Here is a 16,765-nt window from a genome sequence, read left to right as displayed (position 1 = left end):
GAATGGATGTACTTTTCCTCTAAAAAAGCAAAGAAACAAACAGGCCAAAAAAGATTGTTAAAAATTATTCAATCCACGAAGCTTTATATATCACCAGATTATAGCAATTCTACAAAGATTTATTTTACATAATCTGTGATGTTACATGTACAGAATCTTCTAACGTATAAGTACTAATCTAAGCAGATAACAGCTGAAAAGTTGTTTATTAATGGCTTGGAAGACCTTGTGAGAAGAGTTTGATATTTTTTAAAACCTTTCAGTGAAGGCAGGGTTCAGTGTCGTATTATTATTGCTTGCAGTGATCATGTAGCTGTCTTTACCCAACACTACTGTATAAGGCTTCTTTTTCAGTCTGACTTCTGGCCAGAAAGGCCTTTGGTATTATGGATCGTTCTGGGAGTAAGTTGCTTTCATGGTTTTTTTTACATTTCAGAAGCAAGAAATAATTTCTCAATTTTTTTGGCACCAAGAATACTCTGACTTACAGGAGTGCCAGTGAGTGCTGGTTATATCCTGGATGGACACTCTTAACATCAGCACTGAACGAAACTGAGACCTTTTTTCTCAAGTAGGATACCTGCGTTGGTCATGAATCCACTCCTTCTCAGATGAGTAAGGAAATATATGTAAGTGAAAACCATTCCCCATTGCTGGCTATGGTTTGGGTACAATAACTAACAGAATAGAAAAAAACCACAGATTAAGAAAAATCTTAAAGCACACAGATCTCAGATTTCAAGGGATAGCAGAGGAAGAGAAAATGTGAGACAAGGCAGAGGTTTTTCACCAGAAGAAGCCATGCTAAAGCTGGCAGAGACACACCAACACAGAATTTGAGTGGGAGGAGCTTCCCATCCAAAACTGTCCCTTCCCACAAACTGTGTGCCACCAGCACCTCAAAAAGACCCTGGCTCCCCACAGCCCATCCTGGAAAAGTGGGGACTTAAAATAGCCAAGAAACATGTTCTAAGAACTCTAACAACTCTTCATCACTGCTTCCTCTATCTTGTCCACTTTTGATTCCTCTTTGGTCTAAATATGGGTGAATTTTAACCCTTGGTTAATTAATTATGATTCTGTTCAGTTAAGGTTACAGGCTATTTTCCATGCAGAAGTCACTCCAGAACATCGTAGAACAGTTTTGGTTGGAAGGACCTTTATAGGTCAACCAGAGCATCATCAGGAGCAGGTTATAAGGAACCTCCAGGCCAAAGATATGTCCTTGACTTGCAGTCTCAAAGAAATGTAGTAAGAATTTATGAAATTATGAGAGAGGATGGTATTTTAAGGGACCGCATGAAATTTTTGCTTCAGTTTTTATCCCCTACAGGTGTAAAATACTCAGCCAACAATGCAAATTGTGTGTTAGCTTTTTGTTTTCATCAGATAGAATCTCCTACTTAAATGAAGAAGAGCAGATTCCTGGGTACATCCAGAACTTCAGGTAGGCCCTAGCATTCCAGGTAAGCAGAGATTTGTACCAGATCGTGTCTCCTTGTAGAAGTGAGACTTAATGACCAGTTTTTAAATCTAGACCTGCCAATCAGACTACCATACCACCTACCACAGCTACAGTCGTGGGGACTCAGCTTCTGGCATGGTTTAAAGGGTGGCTCATCCACTCTAGGAGGAACAGTGCAAAGCCACATTGGATATTTGAAAAAGAATAAAGGCCATCTACTGCTGGATTCCTGGAGTGGTGACAGAGGCTTTGCTGAGAGACAGTTGACCTGAAACTCTTCTTCTACCCCACCAAAAATATCAAACCAAAACCAACCATTCCCTTACAGCACGTTCAGTTTGTGCCCCAAACTGGGGCTCATATTGAGTAGTACTCTGCTCATCCTAAAAGGATCTCTGCCTTTTCCCAGCCTCCCTGTTCTTCTGCACATGCATTTTGCTTCAGTTGGACAGGAGACACCCAAGAGGTACAGAACAAAGAAGGGAAAATAATCACAGAGAAATAAACCCCATTTGTGAGCTCAATTTGCTGATATATTTGACAATACATTCAATTTTTAAAAGTAAAAATGCACTCTCTGAATGCAGCTTCCCAGCAGCTCTCCCTTCTTTTGATTTGTCAACCTATTGAGAAGGCAGATATGTAAGTCTTTAACAACCTTTCTCTAGAACTATACTGAACCCTTAATCAATTCAATTTTAATAACTGTTTAATGTCCCAACAGGAATGATTTTATAGGCTAGTTTCCAAATTTCTCCACTGACTACTGAATACACTAATAAGAGTTTGTGTTTTCAGTCACGTATGTAAAGAAACTATGAATGAGTCCTTAATCCACAAATGCGATCCCGTAATATGTTGGGTGCTTCTGTTCTGATCCAGCAGGGCTGGATGAATGTCCTTCATTTCAAGGACACTTCCCTCAATTGAGTAATGCTCTCTATTAAGGGGGGATAATTAATGTACTTGAAGTTATGTGCATTGTTAAGCTCTTTGCCACAACAGGTGCTGTGCTCAGGTGCACTTGGACAGGATCCAGATACTTGGAGCTACTAGATGAGAAGTGTATCAGACAGTTAAAAACCCCCTTTTTCTGTGAATTATAGCAGAAGTTCCTCATTGGGGTTCAAAGCCCATGTAATCATTGCAGCTATTTAATGATCTTATCAACAGAATCCATATTTAAAAGATTCCTTTCTCATTTGTGAGATACCCAGAATGGGAAATTAGACTCCTCTTATTTATTATTTCCAGTGATCTTTTCAGATAATCTTTCCACAGGATTTTGTAAGCTCTTCTAATTAGACCAGAAGCATTTCAAGTCATGCAATGTGTTGCTCTGTTGCTGCAGTGGATGTAGAAAGAAATTACTATCCAGGCTTAAATGTTATGTGACTATTGCTGACTTAAACAGGAATGATGGTTTTAGTGAGATCTTGAGCCTGAAATCTAATTTTCTATCTGCTTTTACAACACAGTAAATGAGCAGTCATGAGGTAAACCTATGACAGGTTAGAAATGAGAAATTTTAAGGGCTATTAAACTTTTTAAAAATGTTCCCAGAGGATCAGCATAAACTTACCTGGTGCCTCTACTTCTGTAATTGTGATATAGTGGGAGAATTCACAGTGTTCAGTGGTTTATTCAGTGAACTCTTACAGCTTGGTAGTAACCTTGGCTGACATAAAAACCAGGCGGGATATCACAGCATCTGCAAACTTGAAACAGTTTCTGCTTGTGCTTGTTACATTTTTCATGAATCTTATTTTGCAGTCTTGTATGGCTCTAAGTTTCCTTGTTGCTCATTTTTGGTGGCCATTCTTCTTTTAAGAAAGGACTGTTTGTTTTCAAATTAATTGGACAAAAAGTAGAGTTTGAAAGAGAGGCTAGACAACTTCACTCCCGATCTATGGGTAAAATAAGAGCCATCCAAAGCAGTATTCATGCGCCCAACATATGCCACCCAAGGTGAATGTAGTCAGGTGAAGAAATAAAGTGCTGAATGTCACAGTTATTGATGGACAGTCTGCTCAAATCCAAGAAAATGGATGGAAATGAGCATGGCCAGGTCATACTTAGCACTCATACGCAAGTTTGGTTTTGCACCACAGAATGAAAACATGGATCCAAAGGAAAGAATGAGCCCATGCCAAAAATTAAGCTGATGGGAAATATCTGTACCAAGCAGTGAGAGAAACATTCTAATCATCACACAGCTTTGAATCAACTTTCGGGCAGGACCTGCATCCATAACTTGTGCCCTGAATGGCACGTATAATTGTTGTTGACAAAATAAAATTTATTCTAGATTTATACCGAGGTTACTGAGAGCAGAGGCCAGTCTTTTAATATGAAATAGGTCCCCTGAGAGTCATTGCCTGACAGCAGAGATTGAGAATTTGCATCACATAAACTGCAGCCACACTGACATCAGAAAGTGTCCTGTCGGCATTCTGAGAGAAAAGCAGGCACGGAAGTATTCAAATTTTGATTTAGCGTTTGATACATCTGGCACTGGAGAAAAATCTGGAGTCTGGGCATCAAGGAAACTGTACAGGTCTTTGCCTTTCTGACCCAGGTCCTGCCCCATCATCACCACCCAGTATAAACATCTATATCAATACAGATCTCACACCTGACCACCTTTTACAAGGAACAGTGATGAAAATCATATCTGAGCACTCTTATATACAATTTCACCGATGCTCCAAGATTCTTGGAAGAGCACCTGGAAATATTTCTCAGCCATGTATCTTTATAGAGAGTGCAAAATGTGGAACTGACATAGTAGGCTGCTTTTTAGAGTTCAAGCAAGGATGGAAATGGGTGAAAAGAATTAGCTGTGCCCTTACAGGTAGCAGCAACCATCTCCTGTTTTATTTCAGCACAGATCGTGGCTCTGATGAACACCTCTACAGCAGCCCAAAGGAGCCGTAAAGCCACACTGGCTGGCAAGCAAGAGACTCTCCTTGCATGGGGAATTCATGCACAGCAAAGTCAGAAACACCGACTCCATATCGTTCTTCCTCCCTGTGGAGGTGATGTAGGCAAATGTCAGCAGCAGCTCACAACTGCAGCTCTCCAGCTGCTGGAACAGCTGCTTGGAGCCAGTGTTGACCTGGAAAATATTAGAATAATCTTAAGGCTTCTTTGAATCATTCCAAGAGCTAAACCAGCCAGCTTAATATTGTACACTTGCCCTTATCAGACCTACTGTCAGGATTTCCTTTTCCACAGCTCAAATCCTTCCTCACACAGAAAGAAAGCCATGGGTGCAGATTATCTTCTCCAGAAGACAGAGCCAAAAGGCTCCTGAATATATCCAATCCTGGATTTGAGGGGAAGCAAGAGGAAAGATTACCCAGGTGCTGCTACCAGCATATTTTCTTGTTACATGAGTAGGTCTTTAGTAAATGACTGACAGTGCTTCATACACTTTAACCAACTTCTGCCCTCATTTAATGCCACATGTACCCAAATCCTTTCTTTCTGCCAATCAAACTTCAAGTGTGCCTTCCAAAGTTTGTCTCAGAGTAAAATCCATCATTTTTACCACACTGATACAGAAATCCATCCAGCAGAGCTCTCCTGATCAGCAGGACGGGAGCTCTTCATTAAAGGAGTTTCCCTACCAGGGAAACATAGTGTGGTTGCTACAGCATGTAATTAGAAGTCAAAGGACTAAAGCTTAAATAAAAAAGCTGTGTGACTGAATTATTAACTTCCTTAGCTATTAATTTGCAATATATACCAACTCATCCCCATCATAGGGATGTCGAGAGGCTTAATCAGTGAATATACCTGAAGCACTATAAAATGTTGAAAAGCTGAATACTTGGCTTTGTGGAAGTAACCATTTTAGTAAACATTTATATAACTGAAATAGGGCTGGTAAATTTTGAGCTAAAAGAATAAAATGAACCTGTGGTGGGACTTTAACACTTTCCTCTCTCCATACAGGAAGAAGTTTACTTGGAGCACAAGAGTAAAATGCACTCTATTACTCTGTTACTGAACAATTCTGTTATTTGAATTATTCTTTTTAATAGCCCTAAATGTATATCTGGGTATCATCATACAAAATTTATGAGCACTTGGACCCAGGATTCTTCCCCTAGAGCAGAGAAAAGAATTTTAGTCTTCTACTGAAAGCCTTCCCTAATTTCTCAAAAGAATTAAAGAGGGAAAAGAAAGTCCTCACAAAAAGGATGAAAGTTACAGCAGCAAGTAAATCACATTCACTAGAACTGAGCCTTTCACTTGGTAGTACATTATAACCATTGGAAGCAACACAGACCTCTATTTTCCCTTTATAATAGCCAAGTTCTATTTAATAAGCCATTTAAGGACAACTGTGTGCAGTTTTGGGCACCATGTTATAAAAATAGACATTAAGCTATTAAAGGGCACCCAAAGGAGGGCCATGAGGATGGTGAAGGGCCTTGAGGGGAAGCCATATGAGGAGTGGCTGAGGTCACTTGCTCTTTCAGCCTGGAGAAGAGGAGAATGAGAGGAGATCTTGTAGCACTTTGTAGCATCAATTGCCTTGTGAGGGGAAGTGAAGGTGCAGGTACCGATCCCTTTGCTCTCAGGACCAGTGACAGGACCTGAGGGAATGGGATGAAGCTGGGTCACGAGAGGTTTAGGTTGGATATTAGGAAAAAGTTCTTCTCCTAGAGGGTTGTTGGGCTCTGGAACAGGCTCCTCAGGGAAGTGGTCACAGCACCAAGCCTGACAGAGTTCAAGAAGTGTTTGGACAATGCTCTCGGGCACATGGTGCGACTCATGGGCAGGACCAGGAGTTGGACTCAATGATCCTTGAGGGTGCCTTCCAACTTGGCATATTCTCTGATTCTATGATAACTTAAAGTCAATATGAAGAACAGAATCTCATCATGGTTGAGGGATGAAGGAACCTCTGAAGATCATCTAGTCCAGTCCTTTTCAGTCAAAGTCAGCTACAGCAGAATGCCCAGGACCATGTCTAGTCCGGTTTTGAATACCTCCAGGGATGGAGACTCTACAACCTCTCTGAGCAACCTGTGCCAGTGCTCACAGAGAAAAAAGTTACGCTTAGGTGAAATCTCTTGTAACTCAACCTGTGCCCATTATCTCTTGTCCTGTCATAGGGTACAATTGGGACAGTCTGGCTCTCCCTTCCTTACTCCCCCCCTCAGGCATTAATACACATACTGAAGAGGTCCCCCTAAATCTTGTCTTCTAAGACTGAACAACCCCAACTCTCCCAGTTTCTTCATGTAAAAGAGATACCCCAACTCCTCAATCATCTCTGTGGTCTTTCACTGACTTTATTCTAGTGTGCCCATGTCTCTCTTGAACTAGGGAGCCCAGGAGTGGACCCCACTCCAGGTGGGGGCTCACCAGTGCTGAACAGAGACAGAAAAGTTTACTTTTATCAAATCCTCAGTAAGCATATTTAAGCAAGCACATTATCCTTCCATATTCTCTACACCATGATCTAATGCCACCTTGGTGTATGGAACTACCATGACTGTGCACCTTAGCTGCTACATCCACAGGACACAAGTCCCATGAAAATGCTGCCCCGTCAGAGTATAGGAAGGAACAGCAGCAGGAGTGGAGGCTGCAGAAGGAGGAAGAACAGATGTTCTGCAGCTACATGTAAAATAGCTTCTTAAACATACCTCTCCTGCTTCCCTTTCTAAGAGTCAGAAAAAACAGTGGTTTGAAAAAATCCCTAGAAGTGGGCAATTTTGTCCCAGGTCTGTCACAAAATAATGTAAACTAGAAACCCTATTTTTCTTATAACCACAATACCTGGCTGGAAGAATTTAGTAAAGAGATTCACATGTCTGCTGTAAGGCACCAATTCGATAGTGCACTTTCGGGGGACTGAGTATTCATCGCATTTCTAAAGAAATAGTGAGATTAATTGTGAATTGCTGAAGTAGGAACCCAACTGACCCTACAGCCCTCTGTGCCACTCGCTACACAAACACACGTACAGACTGGCCTCAAAGAACTTGCAAACCAAACAGAGCAAAGGGAAAGAACATTACACAGTTTGGAAAGATGAACTGTTTCATCCAAACAGTTCAACAAAGACTTGAACTTTCCAAAGTGTCTTAACTATTCCTGTGTCCAGGTCCAAAAAATCTACACCTTGTGAGACTCTCCTTTAAGACTTGGCCAGGGCTCTGGAGAACCAAGATGCTGCAGAATACTACAAGGCAAGTAAAAAAGAATTCAAGACTCAAGTCTGAGCAGAATTATCCACTAATAATCCTATAATGCCAAGCTTGTGTAAGAAAAGATATTTTCCCCCTGACATCACAAATGACCTTAACTCCTAACTTTGCTTCTAGAACTTTTCCAGAACTGTACTTATCTCTGACATGTCTCTGTCTGCCTTTGCCTTTTGCCATGATGTTATTCAGGTCTTCCTTGCTGTTCAAAACAGATTCTAGTAAGAGAGAGATTATTTTTTGAGAAAGAAAAAAGATCTGTAAGAAGGAGGGAACTATCCATGAGATGTCCATGACTACAGGAGCAGTGCAAAATGCTGAAGGTTACGAACAGCACAAAATCATCTTTTCATCACAACCGTGAGGAACCGGCACATTTTGAATGGAATTCCTGAAATCACCAAGCAAAATCAGGAGAAATAAACAATACCAGGAACTTGGAGACAAGGTAAAAAAACTGAAATGATTCACAGTAATTTATAGAGAACACCATCAGGTTACAACTCACTAACAGCACAGGAGGCATAACAGCACAAGAGGCATAATATGAGACAGACAAGTTTATATAGAAAACACATAGGAAAGGCTGCATCTTACGGTCATAACATAGTTGGGTTAGCTGTGGAAAATCCTCTTCTGTTTTGTGGCTTTGCATGGCATTGTGCATGCCCTTCTGGGCAAAAATTGATGTAAGCACTGGAAAATCATAGGGCTCATGGATGGACTTAATGTGATTTAAGCTGTGTGGCGTGGAAGCACATCTAGCATGCTTGGAAAGGAGTAGGCACTTGAGGGCTTTATAGCATGTTTATACAGACTCAGACACTAAGACAAAGGTCATCTTGTATTTTGGAGTGTAAGACTTCTTGAGATCATATATCCTTCACTAATCAGTAAATAAATAGCAGGGAACAATGAAGTCCTGACTTTGAAAGGTGTGAAGGGGGGGCAGTAAGGGAAGAGGGGCTGAGCAGGTTAGTGAATAAAATTTGCACCTTACAGAAATACCACAGGTTTCAGAAGCAACCGGTGTGGACTTGAGAAAATAGCCAGAAATAAATCAGAAAATCCTTAATTTCAAAATCTCTCTAACTGGCAAATCAGAATTAAGGTCATCTTATTGCACTGATGCATTTCAAAAAAAAAAAAAATTCTGCTACTGTCACAGTGTCAAAACAAATATCTGTATGTTCAAGCAGATATCAAATATTGTAGAGGTGTACACACACTTGCAACTTTAAACTTAAAATTTTCTAGAATTGGGGACATATTCTGTTGCTGTAATTGCAAAATACACATAAATCTTGGTTGCAGGAAAAGTGCTGATTTAATCTTTTTCCACAAAGAGAACCTGTGTTCTGAGTACAAATAAACTGAAATAAAGGAATCTGTAGCATCTTCAGACAGAACCAGGCCCATGTCTGGACGCTATTATTTTTCCTTTTCATCCTAATACTTATGTGCAAACATAAGAAGAGTGTTGCATAAAATATTGTGTTTGTATTCCAGCTAGGAATAATAATAGTACCCTTTGCTGAGGCTAGATAATTTCTCGCTCCTGAAGATATGGACTATTTTTCCACAAAAAAAAAAAAGTATTTGTGGAAAGAGCCCATCACTGACCTTTATTTAACCACTCCATAGAATCAATGGCTTATTATTGCTGTATAGTCACAGCCTCAACAAAGATGCAGATGTAAATGGAATATGTTAAACCAAAAATAAGCTTCCTCAATAAAGAATCCGTGTGCAAAATAATACAGAAATTACACCTTAACTCTAACATTAGACTTCTGTAAGACATCCACACAGAGGTAGATCTTTAAGGGGGGCCTTTAGTAATGCATGTCAAGAAAATGCATGCCTGAAGATTTGTTCAAGAAGGTGCATTCCTTTATGCTTATAAGACCAACAACTGCAGGGTCTGACCCCGAAGCTAATGTTCAAGCCCCTTCCTTCCACAGCATCAGCTGATATACAGCTGCACTCCGCACAGGTGTAAAATTAGCAGTCAGTGACAATGCACTGTGGACTTGGTAACCAAAAGGGACATCACATCCTCTGGTGAGAATCATGAGGCAATGTGTGATATACCAGAATATCTTCCCGTTTTGTCTGCCACACAGACCAGTTTTTCCATTTTATATTCAATTATCACGTGTCATTTAAACTATTGGTTTAGCCAAGAAGTTAAAGGGACTCCAAGCAGCAGATGGCTTGTCTGTCAAGGCAAAGGACCGTGGCTCCATTGAAGTCCTCAAGGCCGAGATGCATTTGACTCTGTTCAAACTCTGGCCTCCTGTTTGTATAATAACAAACACCAGCAAAGGGGTCACTACTACTTTCTGTGTCAGGTATGAAAGCAACAACAAAAAATACATAAAGAGGGGAAAAAAAAAGAAGATTACTAATATTAAAGATCTAGTGATGGGCTCTGAACTAGCTATTACCACTTTGGACAGAGATGTTGGAGTTGTAATCAATAGCATCATGAACATGCCAGCCTGGTGCTCACTAGTTGTCAAAAAAAGCAACAAGAATGTTAGGAATTACTAGGAAAGAAAAGAAATAGAGAACAAAACCAAAACCCATCATTATGCCCACATCTTAATTCCTGTGTTCAATTAAGAGCCACTCAGAAAGAACATCTGTTGAGCTAGAAGAGACATAAAGAAACATAATAAAGGTGCAGATTTTGGCACAGATTCCAAACAAGAAAAAACTAAACCATTGCAATTCCTCAATCTGAAAAAAAAAGTGATCATGAAGATGGAGATTAGGAGGCATTGGAAAAATCACAAAAGGCATAAAAAGAACAGGAAAAAATTGCTCTTTTTTTTCTAGTACAAGAACTAGTAGGCACCAAACAAAGTTTTCAGAAAGTACCTTCAAAACAAAGAATGCACAGCTCAGCTTCAGAAATTGTTATCAAACTTGTGGAATGCTAAAAATGCACATTTGTGAAAAACTGCTCAGAAAAAATTCATGGAGGGAAAAATAAATTAATGAATAAATCCATCAAAGGCTCTCAAACATCATGACAGCATGCCATGCTGAGGACCTCAAACCACTAGAGGCTGGAAGAGTTTGCCAGCAAGCAGGACTAAACACCCTATACTTATGTGGTTTGCATATCCTGTATGTCTGCCCAGTGCAAGACACTGTGCCACATGGTCCAATGCAGTCATGTTAATGATCAGTTAAATTTCTTTCAAAAAGGAGCCGTGAGAGGAAAGCAGAGATTTCTTGCAGACTCAAGAGTCTGCAAGGAGAGCGTTTAACTACATGCTTCGTTCTAAGCTCATTCTTCAAGTTAGTAGACCTAAGGCACAAGCATAAATCCTTTCTTAAATTGAGGTGTTTTCTGGGACTGGAGGTCTTGTTATTATTATTTATATCAATGTCTTTGCACGGTTGTCTTCACTCTCTGTTATCGTTTTTTCAGGTGTAAAAAAAGCAAAATGTGCACACTGTTGCAACTATTCATTAAGGGCAGACTTCTGTGACTTAATTACATCAAAGCGTTGTTGCCAAGCTGATTATAGCTCCCCTGTACTGCAGGGGAGTTTGTCAACCAAAGATTCTTATAATCGATGATGAACAAAATATCTTCATCCACAGCTTCTAATATTCACTAATAACATAATATGTATTTATTTTGCTGTGGCACTCAAATTGAGCAGATTAAAAACCTCTCAAAGCATTTTCTTTAAAAAATAAATTATTTATAACTGTGAGTTTCAGGTATATTTTGATTTTAAAAGTTCACTGATCATGCTCCATTCAGAAGATACAGAGCAAGAAAAAATAAAGACCTAAAGGAATTTGTGTGTTCAGTGACGCTATTGACTAAGACTCTGGTCATGTTTTCTAGATTTAGTAATACATCCTATAGCCTTTTGGACTAATCAAATGAAAGTAGGGGATTTATGTTCCAGTGTGCTGTAAGAAAAGGGCTTAGAAGACTCCCAAAGTAATTTCGTTTGACATTCAAAGCTATTTGATTGCAGTTTCTGAACATTTCTACCACATTTGTATTCAGCATGGGGTAATCTGAATTTTGTCATGTTTTGAGTCTGACTAATACATGGTATTGGTCCCTTAATTCTTTTTCTCCTGTTCTGCTGTGCTGATTGCTTTCATATCACTAAGGCAAAAAAAAATAGTGAGTATATTCAAAATTGCTAACCTTAGAAAAATCCCAGCATCACCACCATATTGGGGGCTTATTGTGTAGTATTTAGGGATCTGAAATTTAAGGAGAAGAAAGGAAGACTTATTGTATACTAATGGTAAGCAATTTTCTGCCACTGCAGATTTTACTAGGACAGTGCAAAAGCTGCTTCTAATATATTTTCAGAGGACAAAATGCTGATGCAAAAATATTTGTGAGATTGTGTTGTTCTAATGATTTTAGTTTTACTAATATGGTATAGCACAGATGACATAAAGGCAACTTTAACCCTCTTTATATTCATCTTGCTCTTCCACCTCGCTTTTCAACCATCTTACAGGTACTGTACACAAGGTGAGTTCTGCTTTATTATTTGGCTGCAGAGAAAACTAGCATCGTCAGCAACTTATGATGGTTAAAGGACTGGATGTTTTTGCAGCATGGTCACAGGATCAGACAACCAGCTGTTGCCTGACCTTATGAAGAAACAAACACAAGAGACTGAACAAATACTCAAAAATACTGAACCCACCATCATGAAGCATGTCAAATTTCCAACCATCAGTCCAGTTTTGACAGGACTGGGACTTTTTAGCTTTCTAGAAAAAGTACCACTTGTACTTAAGTGGATGCTCCAGTTCACGTGTCAGCTATTTTGCACTCAGGATTTCTCTCCTGCCTTTGTTCCAGGAGAGAAATATTTGGGTTTTGCCCTAAAAGTTGTTAAGGCAATAAAAGCTGTTTTGTTCAAAATCTATACAGATATTTCATGAAAAATACTCTCATCTTCTCACTGCAACTGCTGCTAGCCCTTCTTTTAATAGCAACTGAACCAGGACCTCTGTGAGTGCAGGGCACAGCACTGGATTTGTCCTTGGCTAGATAACACAGTTCTTGCAAATGAGCACCATCCAACCGTGACTTGCTTTACAAACACAAAAAAAAGTCCCAAGGAAGACGACTTCCTCATTCTACTGATAGGGAGGAAGACAAGCCAAAGCTAAAAAAAAAAGAGTAATAAATGCTGGATACTGCCTATTCATGGTACAGGGGTTTTTGTGGTGCTGGTGGCTCAGTTGGATGCGGGAATGAATCACAGAATGCAATACCATGGTGGAAAGAACCTCAAGGATCATCTGATCCAACCCACTGGCAGAACCACAGTGGGACTAGTATGGCTTGCTAAACCCAGCTCTCAGCTATCAAAGACGTCAGGAAGCTGAAGTGCCTGGTGATCGACTGTTCTAGAGGTCTCAGACCAAATGTACTCACACAGGTTTCATTTGTTTCTGTGCTGCCTCTCCATCCTCCATATAAAATTCAGCAGCATGTGGATTGCTGAGCAATGCTCCTGACAAGGTTCCTGCATCAGCCAGCGAAGGGATCCTCCCTGCAGGCTGCTCCACCCGGAGCCAGCCAGTGTCCCACAGGAGCATCAGCAAGAGCTGCTTCATGAGGGGCAAGAAGAGAGCCAGGAAAGGCCTGCTCTTCACCCTTTTTATTAACCAGCCCCTCAGTAGAGAGAGGTACAGACCTCTGAGCTGGCAGTCAGTGAGAGAGAAGGTGATAAAACCTCACTTTTATGCAGACTTTTGCTTTGAGGATTTGGGAAGGGCAGGCTGGTCTTTTTCTCATTGCAGAAGAACTAGCTCAGGATGCTCTGTCATGCAAGCAAGCAAACAAAACAGCTTTTAATAAATGGGGTAGGTCAATGCTTTTGTTACCACTCCTGTACCTGACTATCGTCCTGAACCAAAAGCAATTAAAGCAGGGATTATACTTTGACAGCTGCATTTGTGGTGATAGGGATGCATAGCAGAACTCAGCCATGCTTTGAGAAGCTGATCTATTTTTTAGCACCTTGTTATAATTAGAACCACATGATTTACAATAAATTATTTATTTGATTAATTTCATCCTTTTTTCTTTTCTATCAATGAATTGTCCACAGACAGAATGTTAAATTCTTGAATTCATTTTTAATTTAAATAATACATTTGATGATTAACTACAGGTCTGTAAGTTATTCATCATTTGCTAATAATCACAATTCATAATTTGTCCAGTGGCATGCTATTTTCTGAGGCTCAGAGGACATATGGACTCTTTCCTCCTCCCTTTTTGGAGCCATATGCATAGTACAGTATCATGTACACTTTTAAAATTTTATTATTACATATACAGTCTTAGATTGTCTTATTGTTAAAACCCACCCTGATGCTAAGCTTTTCTGTTTAACCCTGCTGTGATTTTGAAGGAAAATGAAATAGAAAATTAGAACAGGATAAAAATTGCTTCCAGATATTTAGAAAATAAATTCTGGAACTTGATAAAAAGTATTGTAACAGGCTACAGAATGATTTTGAGAAGTCCAGTGGTGGACACTTCTATGCAATTCTTCAGGCCAGATACTGTCAGTGGTTTTTTTCCTAACAATCCACCATCCAGTCCCATGTCTTAGTTGGCACAATAGACAATTTCTAAGTGGCTTCTGGAAACAAAGACAAAAGCAGTTACAAACACAGAAATTCAACTTAATCATAAAGGATGTGTGGTGTTATGATATATATGACCTCATGGTAAAAATACCTCCTCTGTGTCATCCCATACAACCTAAATCACCGCTCCACAAAAATCTGGATCCTAACAACGTTTATCCCAAGGTACAAATGTATTTATAATTTGAATAATTTATTTGGTGACAATTTCCTGCTCTGCAGAGACTCATTACTTGCAAATAGCAAACATTCACACATTTCCTTGGTGCAATATGGCACATTTTCCATGAGGTACAGGCCTCCAAGCCTTCCTCTCTACCTTACACATACAGCACTTATAGTTACAGCACTCGTATTTAGATGACTGTTAGTACAGAACTCTGTTTGTCTTACCAGGTGAAGAAGTTTTTAGCCTCAGGCTATTTTTAATCTTCTGGATCTTTTTAAGCCTTGAGAAAGGATGCTCTGTTAATTTCCCATTTTAGCCAGCAGGAGTGAAAGCAAACGATGTAATAAGCACACAGCCGATTGCACACATGATGACTTGTAAACTTGTCTGTAAACTCTGCCACAAATTATTAACAAGCATCTGCAATGTTCTTACCGAGGAAAAAAAATCCTGCTTACATAATAGTTCATCACGATAGACGCTGAGTGTTCATACAGATGTATTTTTAGTCGGTTCCTATGGAAACGTGACTTATGTGATCACACTTTGTATATGCTCCTCAATAAAGTTTTACCCCATCGGATAATTTCAGCTGCTTCTGACAGAATGGTGGCCTCTTTCATTTTGTGGAACTGGATCAGCTCAGCCTGCCTTAGCCACCTGAGAGTCTGCTGACTGAGGCTACAGACTAAGGTGAGGAAAGATGATGGTACATACCCCAGTCATGGAAATGTTGTCATTCAGAGCTCATGAATTACCATGAAACACAAATCCATGGGAAACAAGACTTCATTGGTCCAAATGCTTATAGAATTTCTTGTCTGAAAAGTACAGGATATTCCACTGGCCCAGAATTAGTTTCAATCTTGAACAAGAAAGATGACCATAATGTGGTGCTTTTAGTTAAAGTATATAATGAGAAAAGCTTAAATCTGCTCTTGCCTTTGACATACAACTCAGGTTGCTCTGTGATTCTAAAAATACCAACCCAAGCCACAAATCTGCTGAGCATGCCTGACTCTTGAACCTGCAAGTACAAATGTAGAGGCATTACTTCAAGGCATGCATGAATGTCCTGTTTAAGTAGGTTGAGAGAGACCTGGTGCTCATAATCTCCTAAAGAACCCTTCTTTATATTCCTTAAAACCTATTCATGGCCTGGATGACGTGTAAGTCTTCCTCACGGAGCCCATCCCAATCTCATGCGGGTAAGCAGAGCAGGAAACGGTTCAGAGAGTCACACAGACACCTTTAGGAGAATGTGCAGCTTGGATGTATGAATGCTGTTTCCTCCAGTGGGTGACACCAAGCCGGTCCCACCAGGAAATCCAGGAAAAGCAAACGTCTGGTCATTCTCCTTTTCCCCCAGTTTTCTTTGGTGGATCAGTATAGATGGTATGTAAAGACAAGTCTTCCTTCTGCCTGCTTACTCTTCCACTGCTTCAAAATGAATTTCAGACACAGCTCTGAAAGATGGTTCCCTGTAACACCCTGACATGAAGACAGGCAGATACCTAAAGAACTGGAGCAGGTCCCTGGTTCTGCCTTGCTCCCATGTGTTATACCAGATGCAAACCTCCTCCTCCCATGTGACCAGTGCTCAAATACACTGGGTCTTCAATCGCTTTCCAAACAAAAGTCAGTTCCAGGACCCCAGCTCTCAGCAGAATTCAAGCACCAAATGAATTTGTTCATCACATAGTGCCAATTTTACATTTTCACCCTGCTTATCCTCACTGTGGCTGTATCCATAAGCCACTACTCTCCCTTCTGCTCTGTGAAGAACACAGCTTTAGCACTAGTTCAAGGATGGTCAAGGATCCCGTACATATCACTGTACATCATGCTCCCAGCAACCATGCACGGAATACACACATCCAACTTAAGTCTTCTGGATGAGTTTCCAGACTCTTCTTTTTCCTCCACTGACTGTACTGAATCCAGTTGGGTGCTCTGAATAGCAGCTAAATTAAATGCCTACAGTAACCTGCGGAATGCTGTTAGTAACATCTACCACAGTTACTGCTCCCTGCTATCCACAATCCCTTTTAACCCTGCAAGGATCTGAGACAACCTGCAAGTAACAGCAGCAACTCATCTAAAACTAGAAACCCATGGAAGCTTCAACAAACTGCAAGTGACTTTCACTTTCAGCAGTTTTTATGTGTGTTGTTATTCCAGTGATGCTCTGCAAAATCAAACATGCTTTTTTTACATATATATTGTCACACT

At 40.1% G+C, this 16,765-nt stretch overlaps 1 long non-coding RNA gene across 1 annotated transcript in view; it reads right to left on the bottom strand.

The window, feature by feature from the left end:
• LOC108446820 overlaps positions 1–15,112 on the bottom strand; it is a 47,028-nt gene extending 31,916 nt beyond the window's left edge. Inside the window, exon 1 of the long non-coding RNA XR_001862128.1 lies at positions 14,758–15,112. This is a non-coding gene — a long non-coding RNA (uncharacterized LOC108446820). The remainder of the gene's footprint in view (positions 1–14,757) is intronic.
• Between the last annotated feature and the right edge of the window lie 1,653 nt (positions 15,113–16,765).

This window comes from Corvus brachyrhynchos, unplaced genomic scaffold (genome assembly GCF_000691975.1).
Source record: "Corvus brachyrhynchos isolate BGI_N302 unplaced genomic scaffold, ASM69197v1 scaffold94, whole genome shotgun sequence".
NCBI lineage: Eukaryota > Metazoa > Chordata > Aves > Passeriformes > Corvidae > Corvus > Corvus brachyrhynchos.
The sequence above is the reverse complement of the archived record's forward strand: the minus strand, read 5'-3'. Positions and strand labels throughout refer to the sequence as shown.